Genomic DNA, 15,863 nt, shown 5'->3' with positions numbered 1-15,863 from the left:
CTGTACTATATCACCCTGTATATACTGTACTATATCACCCTGTATATACTGTACTATATCACCCTGTATATACTGTACTATATCACCCTGTATATACTGTACTATATAACTCTGTATATAGTGTACTACATCACCCTGTATATACTGAACTATATCACCCGGTATATACTGTACTATATCACCCTGTATATACTGTACTATATCACCCTGTATATACTGTACTATATCACCCTGTATATACTGTACTATGTCACCCTGTATATACTGAACTATGTCACCCTGTATATACTGTACTATATCACCCTGTATATACTGTAATATATCCCCCTACATCTCCTGTATATAATGTACTATATCACCCTGTATATTCTATACTATATCACCCTGTATATACTGTACTATATCACCCTGTATATGCTGTAATATATCCCCCTATATCTCCTGTATATACTGTACTATATCACCCTGTATATACTATACTATATCACTCTATATATCCTGTATATACTGTACTATGTCACCCTGTATATACTGTACTATATTACCGTCTATATACTGGACTACATCACCCTATATCTCCTGTATATACTGTACTATATCACCCTATATCCCCTGTATATACTGTACTACATCACCCTGTATATTCTGTTCTATATCACCCTGTATATACTGTACTATATCACCCTGTATATACTGTACTATATCACCTTGTATATACTGTAATATATCCCCCTATATCTCCTGTATATACTGTACTATATCACCCTGTATGTACTGTAATATTTCACCCTGTATAGACTGTACTACATGACCCTATATATACTGTACTATATCACCCTATAACCCCTGTATATACTGTACTATATCACCCAATATCTCCTGTATATACTGTACTACATCACCCTTTATATTCTGTACTATATCACCCTGTCTATACTGTATTATATCACCCTGTATATACTGTACTATGTCACCCAGTATATACTGTACTATATCATCCTGTATATACTGTACTATATCTCCAGTATATACTGTACTATATCTCCTGTATATACTGTACTATATCACCCTGTATATACTGTACTATATCTCCTGTATATACTGTACTATATCATCCTGTATATACTGTACTATATCTCCCTATATATCCTGTATGTAATGTAATACATCACCCTGTATATACTGTAATATATCACCCCTATATCACCCTGTATATACTGAACTATATCACCCTGTATATACTGTACTATATCACCCTGTATATACTGTACTATATCACCCTGTATATACTGTACTATATCACCCTGAATATACTGAACTATGTCACCCTGTGTATACTGTACTATATCACCCTGTGTATACTGTACTATATCACCCTGTATATACTGTACTATATCACCCTGTATATACTGAACTATATCACCCTGTATATACTGTACTATATCACCCTGTATATACTGTGCTATATCACCCTGTATATACTGTACTATATCACCCTGTATATACTGTACTATATCACCCTGTATATACTGAACTATGTCACCCTGTATATACTGTACTATATCACCCTGTATATAATGTAATATACCCCCCTACATCTCCTGTATATATTGTACTATATCACCCTGTATATACTGTACTATATCACACTGTATATTCTGTACTATATCACCCTGTATATACTGTACTATATCACCCTGTATATACTGAACTATGTCACCCTGTATATACTGTACTATATAACCCTGTATATACTGTACTATATCACCCTGTATATACTGTACTATATCACCCTGTATATACTGTACTATGTCACCCTGTATATACTGAACTACGTCACCCTGTATATACTGTACTATATCACCCTGTATATACTGTACTATATCACCCTGTATATACTGTAATATATCCGCCTACATCTCCTGTATATAATGTACTATATCACCCTGTATATTCTATACTATATCACCCTGTATATACTGTACTATATCACCCTGTATATGCTGTAATATATCCCCCTATATCTCCTGTATATACTGTACTATATCACCCTATATATACTATACCACATCACTCTATATATCCTGTATATACTGTACTATGTCACCCTGTATATACTGTACTATATTACCGTCTATATACTGGGCTACATCACCCTATATCTCCTGTATATACTGTACTATGTCACCCTATATCTCCTGTATATACTGTACTATATCACCCTATATCTCCTGTATATACTGTACTACATCACCCTGTATATTCTGTACTATATCACCCTGTATATACTGTACTATATCACCCTGTATATACTGTACTATATCACCTTGTATATACTGTAATATATCACCCTGTATGTACTGTAATATTTCACCCTGTATAGACTGTACTACATGACCCTATATATACTGTACTATATCACCCTATATCCCCTGTATATACTGTACTATATAACCCTATATATACTGTACTATATCACACAATATCTCCTGTATATACTGTACTACATCACCCTTTATATTCTGTACTATATCACCCTGTATATACTATACCACCATGTATGTACTGTATTATATCACCCTGTATATACTGTACTATGTCACCCAGTATATACTGTACTATATCTCCTGTATATACTGTACTATATCACCCTGTATATACTGTACTATATCTCCCTATATATCCTGTATGTACTGTAATACATCACCCTGTATATACTGTAATATATCACCCCTATATCTCCTGTATATACTGTACTACATCACCCTGTATATACTGTACTACATCACCCTGTATATACTGTACTATATCACCCCTATATCTCCTGTATATACTGTACTATATCACCCTGTATATACTGTACTATATCTCTCTATATATCCTGTATGTACTGTAATACATCACCCTGTATATACTGTAATATATCACCCCTATATCTCCTGTATATACTGTACTACATCACCCTGTATATACTGTACTACATCACCCTGTATATACTGTACTATATCACCCCTATATCTCCTGTATATACTGTACTACATCACCCTGTATATACTGTACTATATCACCCTGTATATACTGTATTATATCACCGTATATCTCCTGTATATACTGTACTATATCACCCTGTATATACCGTACTACATCACCCCTATATCTCCTGTATATACTGTACTACATCACCTTGTATATACTGTACTATATCACGCTATATATCCTGTATATACTGTACTATATCACCCCTATATCTCCTGTATATACTGTACTACATCACCCTGTATAGACTGTACTACATGACCCTATATATACTGTACTATATCACCCTATATCCCCTGTATATACTGTACTATATAACCCTATATATACTGTACTATATCACACAATATCTCCTGTATATACTGTACTACATCACCCTTTATATTCTGTACTATATCACCCTGTATATACTATACCACCATGTATGTACTGTATTATATCACCCTGTATATACTGTACTATATCACACTGTATATTCTGTACTATATCACCCTGTATATACTGAACTATATCACCCTGTATATACTGTACTATATCACCCCTATATCTCCTGTATATACTGTACTACATCACCCTGTATATACTGTACTATATCACCCTGTATATACTGTATTATATCACCGTATATCTCCTGTATATACTGTACTATATCACCCTGTATATACCGTACTACATCACCCCTATATCTCCTGTATATACTGTACTACATCACCTTGTATATACTGTACTATATCACGCTATATATCCTGTATATACTGTACTATATCACCCCTATATCTCCTGTATATACTGTACTACATCACCCTGTATAGACTGTACTACATGACCCTATATATACTGTACTATATCACCCTATATCCCCTGTATATACTGTACTATATAACCCTATATATACTGTACTATATCACACAATATCTCCTGTATATACTGTACTACATCACCCTTTATATTCTGTACTATATCACCCTGTATATACTATACCACCATGTATGTACTGTATTATATCACCCTGTATATACTGTACTATGTCACCCAGTATATACTGTACTATATCTCCTGTATATACTGTACTATATCACCCTGTATATACTGTACTATATCACCCCTATATCTCCTGTATATACTGTAATACATCACCCTGTATATACTGTAATATATCACCCCTATATCTCCTGTATATACTGTACTACATCACCCTGTATATACTGTACTATATCACCCTATATCTCCTGGATATACTGTACTATGTCACCCTGTATATACTGTACTATATCACCCTGTATATACTGTACTATATCACCCTGTATATACTGTAGGTGTTGTACTATATGAAGTATCTGTGTGTCTTTATCTAAACAGAGAAGGATGAAGGAATGTGTGACTTCAGTCCAACCCTGCGAGGAGAGACTTCTGGGATGGAGGGAGCGGAGGAGGAACAGGAGGAGGAGGGCAGAGTGAATGCTGTTGTAACCGTGTTCAGGTTCATTATGAAGCAGAGCTATGTTTGTGCTCTCATAGCCATGATGGTGAGTAAACACCGTGACTGGTCCCTCTGGTGAAGGTGCTCATGTCAAGGCGAAAGAAAGCACCTGTGTGTGTGTGTGTGTGTGTGTGTGCGCGTGCGTGCGCTCACATCACATCTAAAGAAAGCACCTGTCATCTAATAAATGACCAGAACTGTTTTCTTGATCGTGATTGTAGGAAGGCCTACCAGTGTTTTTGTTTTGAGTCACTGTAGATTGAGGTTTTGAGGCCTTCCCAGCTAGCACATTTGGTTCCTTGAAAGTTGTGGGAACGTACGTTTTTGGTTTCACATTGGTTGTGGGAACAACGCTATTCTGAGAACAGAATTGAACATTTCGCCAGTTCTGGAAACGTTTATTTTTAGTTTGCAGGTAGGATCTATGAACACTGGTTTACTCTGGTTCCTTGAAAGTTTCCTGGGAGGTCTTATTAACGCTCAGACAATGGACATTTTAGTTTTTTTAATAATTAAAAAAATAACTTTCACTGAATCTTTCAATAAGAGTTTTTTTCGTGATATTTTATTTGAGTATTTTTTACCTTTTTTATTTATAATTGTCTTTCATGTCAATATACTGTATCTATTTTATTGTACTTTTACCTCCAATATCCAATTGGTAGTTACTTGTCCCATCGCTGCAACTCCCGTACGGACTTGGGAGAGGTCGAAGGTTGAGAGCCATGCGTCCTCCAAAACACGACCCTTCTAAGCCGCACTACTTCTTGACACGCTGCTCGCTTAAACAACAACTGGTGACCGAAGTCAGCTTGCCAAGCCCTCCCCTAACCCGGACGACGCTGGGCCAATTGTGCGCCGCCTCATGGGTCTCCCGGTCAGGGCCGGCAGGGATCAAACCCAGGTCTGTAGTGGTTCTCCAAGCACTGCAATGCAGTACCTTAGACCGCTGCGCCACTCTGGTGGTTATTTGCTTTTATCTTTACTACAGACAAAAACATACATAAACATACATAGACATAAACATACATAAACATACATAAACATACATAAACACACATAGACATAAACATACATAGACATAAACATACATAGACATAAACATACGTAGACATAAACATACATAGACATAAACATACATAGACATAAACATACATAGACATAAACATACATAGACATAAACATACGTAGACATAAACATACATAGACATAAACATACATAGACATAAACATACGTAGACATAAACATACATAGACATAAACATACATAGACATAAACATACATAGACATAAACATACATAGACATACATAGACAAAAACATACATAAACATACATAGACATAAACATACATAGACATAAACATACATAGACATAAACATACATAAACATACATAGACATAAACATACATAGACAAAAACATACATAAACATACATAGACATAAACATACATAGACATAAACATACATAAACATACATAGACATAAACATACATAGACATAAACATACATAGACATAAACATACATAGACATAAACATACATAAACATACATAGACATAAACATAAACATACATAGACATAAACATACATAGACAAAAACAACTACATGGCCAAAAGTATGTGGGCATCACTTCAAATTTGTGGATTCGCTATTTCAGTCACATCCAATGCTGACAGGTGTATACAATTCAGCACACAGCCATGCAATCTCCATAGACAAACATCGTCAGTAGAATGGCCCGTACCCGAAGAGCTCAGTGACTTTTCAACGTGGCACGTTCATAGGATGCCACCTTTCCAACAAGTCAGTTTGTAAAATATCTGACCTGCTAGAGCTGCCCCGGTCAACTGTAAGTGCTGTTATTGTGAAGTGGCAACGTCGAGGCGCAGCAACGGCTCAGCCACAAAGTGGTAGGCCACACAAGCTCACAGAACGGGACTGCCGAGTGCTAAAGCGTGTAAAAATCAGTTGTCCTTGGTTGCAACACTCACTACAGAGTTCCAAACTGCCTCTGGAAGCAACATCAACACAATAACTTTTCGTCGGGAGCTTCATGAAATGGGTTTCCATGGCCGAGCCTAAGATCACCATGCGCAACGCCAAGCGTCGGCTGGAGTGGTGTCAAATGGAGTGGTGCCATTGGACTCTGGATCAGTGGAAGCATGTTCTCTGGAGGGATGAATCACGCTTCACCATCTGGCAGTTTGATGGATGATTCTGGGTTTGGCGGATGCCAGGAGAATGTTACCTGCCGAGTGTATAGTGCCAACTGTAAAGTTTGGTGGATGAGGAATCATGGTCTGGGGCTGTTTTTAATAGTTTGGGCCTCTTAGTTACGGTGAAGGGAAACCTTAACTCTACAGCATACAATGACAGTCTATATGATTCTGTGCTTCCAACTTTGTGGCAACAGTTTGGGCAAGGCCCTTTCCTGCTTCAGCATGACGATGCCCCCGTGCACAAAGTGCATACAGATATGTTTTGTTGAAGTCAGTGTGGAAGAACTTGACTGGCCTGCACAGAGCCCTGACCTCAACCCCATCGACCACCTTTGGGATGAATTGGAACACCGACTGCGAGCCAGGCCTAATCGCCCAACATCAGTGTTCCCGACCTCACTAATGCTCTTGTGGTTGAATGGAAGCAAGTTCCTGCAGCAATGTTCCATCATCTAGTGGAAAGCCTTCCCAGAAGAGTGGAGGCTGTTATAGCAGCAATGTTCCAACATCTAGTGGAAAGCCTTCCCAGAAGAGTGGAGGCTGTTATAGCAGCAATGTTCCATCATCTAGTGGAAAGCCTTCCCAGAAGAGTGGAGGCTGTTATAGCAGCAATGTTCCAACATCTAGTGGAAGCCTTCCCAGAAGAGTGGAGGCTGTTATAGCAGCAATGTTCCAACATCTAGTAGAAAGCCTTCCCTGAAGAGTGGAGGCTGTTATAGCAGCAATGTTCCATCATCTAGTGGAAAGCCTTCCCAGAAGAGTGGAGGCTGTTATAGCAGCAATGTTCCAACATCTAGTGGAAAGCCTTCCCAGAAGAGTGGAGGCTGTTATAGCAGCAATGTTCCAACATCTAGTGGAAAGCCTTCCCAGAAGAGTGGAGGCTGTTATAGCAGCAATGTTCCATCATCTAGTGGAAAGCCTTCCCAGAAGAGTGGAGGCTGTTATAGCAGCAATGTTCCATCATCTAGTAGAAAGCCTTCCCAGAAGAGTGGAGGCTGTTATAGCGGCAATGTTCCAACATCTAGTGGAAAGCCTTCCCAGAAGAGTGGAGGCTGTTATTGCAGCAATGTTCCAACATCTAGTGGAAAGCCTTCCCAGAAGAGTGGAGGCTGTTATAGCAGCAATGATCCAACATCTAGTGGAAAGTCTTCCCAGAAGAGTGGAGGCTGTTATAGCAGCAATGGAGGCACAAACTCCATATTAATGCCCATGATGTTGGAACGAGATGGAATGCCTTTTGGCCATGTAGTGGCTATGTAGTGGCTATGTAGTGGCCATGTAGTGGCCATGTAGTGGCTATGTAGTGGCTATGTAGTGTCTATGTAGTGGCCATGTAGTGGCTATGTAGTGGCTATGTAGTGGCCATGTAGTGGCCATGTAGTGGCCATGTAGTGGCTATGTAGTGGCTATGTAGTGGCCATGTAGTGGCCATGTAGTGGCTATGTGGTGCACATGTAGTGGCTATGTGGTGCACATGTAGTGGCTATGTAGTGGCTATGTAGTGGCTATGTAGTGGCCATGTAGTGGCCATGTAGTGGCCATGTAGTGGCTATGTAGTGGCTATGTAGTGGCTATGTAGTGGCTATGTAGTGCACATGTTATGCACATGTAGTGGCTATGTAGTGGCCATGTAGTGGCCATGTAGTGGCTATGTAGTGGCTATGTAGTGGCTATGTAGTGGCTATGTAGTGGCTATGTAGTGGCTATGTAGTGCACATGTAGTGCACATGTAGTGCACATGTAGTGGCTATGTAGTGGCCATGTAGTGGCCATGTAGTGGCCATGTAGTGGCCATGTAGTGGCCATGTAGTGGCTATGTAGTGGCTATGTAGTGGCTATGTAGTGCACATGTAGTGTACATTTCAACTAACATGAATGAATTCCCGCTTGCTCAGACCCACGTTCCTTCCATATCCACACACAATGTTGTGTCTAATGCTTGTAAGACTCTCTATGTTTCTGTCTGTCGCCAGATTTCTATCAACCTACAAATAATAAAGCCTTTTATTCTTCCGTTCTCTTTACGTTGGTCATTTGACTTCCAGTATTTAAGTAATAGCGTCTGCGATATAAGAGAAGGATAAAATATTGTCCAATCCATCGGGGTATCTCACCGCACCCTCATGTGCCAAGTCTTGAAATATGGACACATTAAAAGTAAACTTACATCGTAAAACTTCTGAGAGCTTCCTAACTCTGCCCATAACTACTTTATATATTCCCAGAAGGCATGAATTATTGAGTCACTGTTGAGGCATTAATCTGCCATTGTGCCTTAGATTTTTTTTCTCTTGTGTAATAAATTATATATTTTAATTTATATTAATTTATACTGGATTAAGTATAGATTAAGTATAGATTTTCATTTGTTATATTCCAACACTTCATCTTGTGTCAATATCAGTTATTTTTATGTTTTTAACTTTCCAATTTATATTTTATAGTTGATCTTTTCTTCTAAGAGATTGTCAGTTGGAAAGGCAGGTTTTCTACGTCTTACCTATCATATGAGTATCTTTCTTTTTATGACTAAAATAGGATATTAAAATATTTCTGCGATGTCCGAAAGCTTTCAGGTGAACATTTTGTGTTCTAAATTTATTGTAACTAATTATTTAATTAATTATTTGTCAGACCAGGAGACATCCCAAAAAAATCGGTCTTCTCTCAAATGTCTGTAGCATCCAAACCGTTTGGGCTAGAAACTATTACGGAAAGATGGGACTCTGACGAACACGTCATGTTTTGTTTTGTTCCCACCTGGACTCTAGGACTCCCACATGCCTCACAAAACTCATCTGAAGGTCCCAGTTTAAAACATGTATGGAAGTACAGTACCAGTTAGAAGTTTGGACACACATCAGAGTTTTTCTTTATTTTTTTACTATTTTCTACATTGTAGAATAATAGTCAAAGGCATCAAAACTATGAAATAACACATATGAAATCATGTAGTAACTAAAAAAGTGTTAGACTCTTGGCATTCTCTCAACCAGCTTCATGAGGTAGTCACCTGGAATGTATTTCAATTAACTGGTGTGGCTTGTTAAAAGTTAATTTGTGGAATTTCTTTCCTTCTTAATGCGTTTGAGCCAATCAGTTGTGTTGTAACAAGGTCTGGGTGGTATACGAATATAGCCCTATTTGGTAAAAGACCAAGTCCATATTATGGCAAGAACAGCTCATTTAAGCAAAGAGAAACGACAGTCCATTACTTTAAGACGTGAAGGTCAGTAAATCTGGAAAATGTCAAGAACTTTGAAAGTTTCTTCAAGTGCAGTCGCAAAAACCATCAAGCACTATGATGAAACTGGCTCTCATCTCGGTACCTTATGGCAGTCAGGCTACCTCTGGCGAGCACATGGAGGGCTTTGTGGCCCCCCAAAGATATGCCACCCCACACTATGGCTGACCCACCGCCAAACCGGTCATGCTGGAGGATGTTGCAGGCAGCAGAACGTTCTCCACGGCCTCTCCAGACTCTGTCACACCTGTCACATGTGCTCAGTGTGAACCTGCTTTCAGCTATGAAGAGCACAGGGCGCCAGTGGCGAATATGCCAATCTTGGTGTTCTCTGGCAAATGCCAAACGTCCTGCACGGTGTTGGGCTGTAAGCACAACCCCCACCTGTGGACATAGAGCCCTCATACCACCCTCATGGAGTCTGTTCCTGGAGTCTGTTTCACATTTGTGGCCTGCTGGAGGTCATTTTGCAGGGCTCTGGCAGTGCTCCTCCTTGAATAAGGCGGAGGTAGTGGTCCTGCTGCTGGGTTGTTGCCCTCCTACGGCCTCCTCCACGTCTCCTGATGTACTGGCCTGTCTCCTGATAGCGCCTCCATAATCTGGACACTACGCTGTCAGACACAGCAAACCTTCTTGCCACAGCTCGCATTGATGTGCCATCCTGGATGAGCTGCACGACCTGAGCCACTTGTGTGGGTTGTAGACTCCGTCTCATGCTACCACTAGAGTAAAAGCACCGGCAGCATTCAAAAGTGACCAAAACATCAGCCAGGAAGCATAGGAACTGAGAAGTGGTCTGTGGTCACCACCTGCAGAACCACTCCTTTATTGGGGGTGTCTTGCTAATTGCCTATAATGTCCACCTGTTGTCTATATATATATATATATCCATGTCTCTTTTGACCCTCTCTCTCTCTCTCTCTCTCTCTCTCTCTCTCTCTCTCTACTTCTCTCTCTCTCTCTCTCTCTCCCTCTATCTCTACTTCTCTCTCTCTCTCTCTCTCTCTCTCTCTCTCTCTCTACTTCTCTCTCTCTCTCCCTCTATCTTACAATATAAAATAAAAATCTCAAAATTGTCTGGACTCTCTCTCCCTCTATCTCTACATTCTCTCTCTCTCTCCCTCTATCTCTACTTCTCTCTCCCTCTCCCTCTATCTCTACTTCTCTCTGTCTCTCCCGCTATCTCTACTTCTCTCTCTCTCTCCCTCTATCTCTAATTCTCTCTCTCTCTCCCTCTATCTCTACTTCTCTCTGTCTCTCCCTCTATCTCTACTTCTCTCTCTCTCCCTCTATCTCTACTTCTCTCTGTCTCTCCCTCTATCTCTACTTCTCTCTCTCTCTCTCTCCCTCTATTTCTACTTCTCTCTGTCTCTCCCTCTATCTCTCTCTCTCTCTCTCTCTCAATTTTCAATTCAATTAAATTCAATTTGCTTTATTGGCATGACATAACAATGTACATATTGTCAAAGCTTATTTAGGATATTTACAATATAAAATAAAAATGAGAGTCAAAATTGTCACCTGGACAACAGTAACAACAATAACCAAGGGTCACAATAACCATACATTCAACAATAACAAACAGCATACAGTAGAGTACATGTGCAGGTTGATTGGTCTGTCAGACACTGTCCCTCATCTTATGGCAGATGTAGTGCGCTGCCAACCCACAGCTCTCTGCGTCCTCCCCCAACAGGATGGGAAGTCTATTCTCATCAGAGAGGTCTTTGAAACCTTGAATAAGGGTTTCACATTTGGGGAAATGACACTCTGAATTGTTTTATATTGTTGACATTTTGTCAGGAAATGCAGCTCCGTCTCAGGTTCTGCTGTGGTGCAGTGGTTGAACAGCCTTTCCTCTACAGGGAGCCAGGTTCTGCTGTGGTGCAGTGGTTGCACAGCCTTTCCTCTACAGGGAGCCAGGTTCTGCTGTGGTTCAGTGGTTGCACAGCCTTTCCTCTACAGGGAGCCAGGTTTTCCTGTGTCTACCCGTCTCAATGGCAAGGCTGTGCTCACTGAGCCTGTACTTTGTCAAGGTTTTTCTATGGTTTTGATCAGGTAACATGGTCAAATATTTAGCCACAGTGTACTGTCGATTCATGGCCAGATAGCACTGCATTTAGCTTTGTGCTTGTGTTTCCCAATAAGCAATATAGTTTTGTTTTGACTGTGTTGTAATTTGGTTTATTCTGATTGATTGGATGTTCTGGTCCTGAGGCTTCAGTGTGTTAGTAGAACAGGTTTGTGAACTCAGGACCAGCTGGATGAGGGGACTGAGGCTTCAGTGTGTTAGTAGAACAGGTTTGTGAACTCAGCCCCAGGACCAGCTGGATGAGGGGACTGAGGCTTCAGTGTGTTAGTAGAACAGGTTAGTGAACTCAGCCCCAGGACCAGCTGGATGAGGGGACTGAGGCTTCAGTGTGTTAGTAGAACAGGTTAGTGAACTCAGCCCCAGGACCAGCTGGATGAGGGGACTGAGGCTTCAGTGTGTTAGTAGAACAGGTTTGTGAACTCAGGACCAGGACCAGCTGGATGAGGGGACTCTTTTCTTTGCCCAGCACTTGGCATTGCAGGGCTTGGTAGTGAGGGGGTCACTGTATTTTAGATGTTTCCAAGACTGAATTGCTCTTTTTTTAGTTTTTATTATTAGTGGTTATTGGCCTAATTCTGACCTGCATGCATTGTTTGTAGTTTTCCTCTGGACATGTAGGAGAATCTTACAGAACTCTGCATGCAGGGTTTCAATGGGGTGTTTGTCCCATTTGATGAAATCTTGTTTTGCAAGTGGACCCCACACCTCGCTGCCATAAAGTGCAATTGGTTCAATGACATGTTCAATTAGTTTTAGCCAAATTTTAATAGGTATTTCAATTTTAATTAGCTTTTTAATGCCGTAGAATGCCCTGCGTGCCTTCTCTCTCAGCTCATTCACTGCCTCATTAAGGTGTCCAGTTGAAGTGTACAGTACTCTATATATTAAAACCTCAGTAATTGTAGTGTGTACAGTACTCTATATATTAAAACCTCAGTAATTGTAGTGTACAGTACTCTATATATTAAAACCTCAGTAATTGTAGTGTGTACAGTACTCTATATATTAAAACCTCAGTAATTGTAGTGTGTGCAGTACTCTATATATTAAAACCTCAGTAATTGTAGTGTGTGCAGTACTCTATATATTAAAACCTCAGTAATTGTAGTGTGTGCAGTACTCTATATATTAAAACCTCAGTAATTGTAGTGTGTACAGTACTCTATATATTTATACCTCAGTAATTGTAGTGTGTACAGTACTCTATATATTTAAACCTCAGTAATTGTAGTGTGTACAGTGCTCTATATATTTAAACCTCAGTAATTGTAGTGTGTGCAGTACTCTATATATTAAAACCTCAGTAATTGTAGTATGTGCAGTACTCTATATGTTTAAACCTCAGTAATTGTAGTGTGTACAGTACTCTATATATTTAAACCTCAGTAACTGGTCTGCAGTACTCTATATATTAAAACCTCAGTAATTGTAGTGTGTACAGTACTCTATATTTAAACCTCAGTGATTGTAGTGTGTGCAGTACTCATATATTAAAACCTCAGTGATGTAGTGTGTGCAGTACTCTATATATTTAAACCTCAGTGATTGTAGTGTGTGCAGTACTCTATGAATTTTGTAGAGATTGAGAACTTTGATCTAATTCCCTAGAGATCAGATCTTGGTCTGTTACTCCCCAGGTCTCTCTTTCTGTCTCTCCCTCCCCAGGCGTGGAGCATCACGTATGTTAGCTGGCTGACGTTTGTGTTCCTCATGTGGTCGTGTATGTTGTGGATGGTGAGGGACTGTCTGAGTACACCATGCTAACTTCTCCCTTCATGGTGCTATACGGGAACCTGCTCATTGTGCTGCAGTACATCTGGAGCTTTGAGCTGCTGGAGCCTGTACCTGGACTCTTCCTCAAGAAGGACGTGCCCTTCAGGCAGCTGGGATCCAAGGTAAACAGGTAGAGACAGAACTGGTCTGAGTGAACAGGTAGAGACAGAACTGGTCTGAGTAAACAGGTAGAGACAGAACTGGTCTGAGTAAACAGGTAGAGACAGAACTGTTCTGAGTAAACAGGTAGAGACAGAACTGGTCTGAGTGAACAGGTAGAGACAGAACTGGTCTGAGTGTACAGGTAGAGACAGAACTGGTCTGAGTAAACAGGTAGAGACAGAACTGGTCTGAGTGAACAGGTAGAGACAGAACTGGTCTGAGTAAACAGGTAGAGACAGAACTGGTCTGAGTGAACAGGTAGAGACAGAACTGGTCTGAGTAAACAGGTAGAGACAGAACTGGTCTGAGTGAACAGGTAGAGACAGAACTGGTCTGAGTAAACAGGTAGAGACAGAACTGGTCTGAGTGAACAGGTAGAGACAGAACTGGTCTGAGTAAACAGGTAGAGGCAGAACTGTTCTGAGTGAACAGGTAGAGACAGAACTGGTCTGAGTAAACAGGTAGAGACAGAACTGGTCTGAGTGAACAGGTAGAGACAGAACTGGTCTGAGTAAACAGGTAGAGACAGAACTGGTCTGAGTAAACAGGTAGAGACAGAACTGGTCTGGTAAACAGGTAGAGACAGAACTGGTCTGAGTAAACAGGTAGAGACAGAACTGGTCTGAGTAAACAGGTAGAGACAGAACTGGTCTGAGTAAACAGGTAGAGACAGAACTGGTCTGAGTAAACAGGTAGAGACAGAACTGGTCTGAGTAAACAGGTAGAGACAGAACTGTTCTGAGTAAACAGGTAGAGACAGAACTGGTCTGAGTAAACAGGTAGACGCAGAACTGATATGTTTAACTGCTGAGAATGTGAAACCGCTGCTATCTTGGATCAATCAGGTCTCTTTCTAAAATAACATTTATGTGACAGTCTCTCTTGATCCCATTTTATCTCAATGCTGTTGTCTGTACTTCCTGTGTCAGTAATGATGTCTGTTGTCTGTACTTCCTGTGTCAGTAATGATGTCTGTTGACTGTACTTCCTGTGCCAGTGATGATGTCTGTTGACTGTACTTCCTGTGCCAGTGATGATGTATGTTGTCTGTACTTCCTGTGCCAGTGATGATGTCTGTTGTCTGTACTTCCTGTGTCTATAATGATGTCTGTTGTCTGTACTTCCTGTGTCTATAATGATGTCTGTTGTCTGTACTTCCTGTTTCTCTAATGATGTCTGTTGTCTGTACTTCCTGTGTCAGTAAAGATGTCTGTTGTCTGTACTTCCTGTGTCAGTAATGATGTCTGTTGTCTGTACTTCCTGTGCCAGTAATGATGTCTGTTGTCTGTACTTCCTGTGTCAGTAATGATGTCTGTTGTCTGTACTTCCTGTGCCAGTGATGATGTCTGTTGTCTGTACTTCCTGTGTCAGTAATGATGTCTGTTGTCTGTACTTCCTGTGTCTATAATGATGTCTGATGTCTGTACTTCCTGTGTCAGTAATGATGTCTGTTGTCTGTCTCTAGATCCTATGCCTGTTGAGCTTTTGGCTGTTGCTGATACAGACTCTGACAGAGAGACAGGAGGAGCAGAGAGAGGAGGCTGTTGTACTCACTGATGTACATGTGGATAACCAACCCAAGAAGAAGAAGGGTCAGAACCAATTTCACAGCTGTTCAACAACATACTGTTTTTATCATGTGTGACCGACTGGGTTGAAACCTGGGTTTCCTGCATGCCACAAAACTGTTGTCCACTCTGCTATCATTTAATCCTGTTATCCACTCTGTTATCATTTCCATACAAGTCTTTATCCACTCTGCTATCATTTACATCCTGTTATCCATTCTGCTATCATTTACATCCTGTTATCCACTCTGTTATCATTTCCATACTACATCCTGTTATCCACTCTG

The 15,863-nt window shown here is 40.3% G+C and overlaps 1 pseudogene; it reads left to right on the top strand.

The window, feature by feature from the left end:
* The window catches only part of LOC135558083 (piezo-type mechanosensitive ion channel component 2-like), a 243,148-nt pseudogene that overhangs the window by 65,772 nt on the left and 161,513 nt on the right, over positions 1-15,863 (top strand).

This window comes from Oncorhynchus masou, chromosome 17 (genome assembly GCF_036934945.1).
Source record: "Oncorhynchus masou masou isolate Uvic2021 chromosome 17, UVic_Omas_1.1, whole genome shotgun sequence".
NCBI lineage: Eukaryota > Metazoa > Chordata > Actinopteri > Salmoniformes > Salmonidae > Oncorhynchus > Oncorhynchus masou.
Note: the sequence above shows the minus strand (reverse complement) of the source record. Positions and strands in the feature narration are given on the sequence as shown.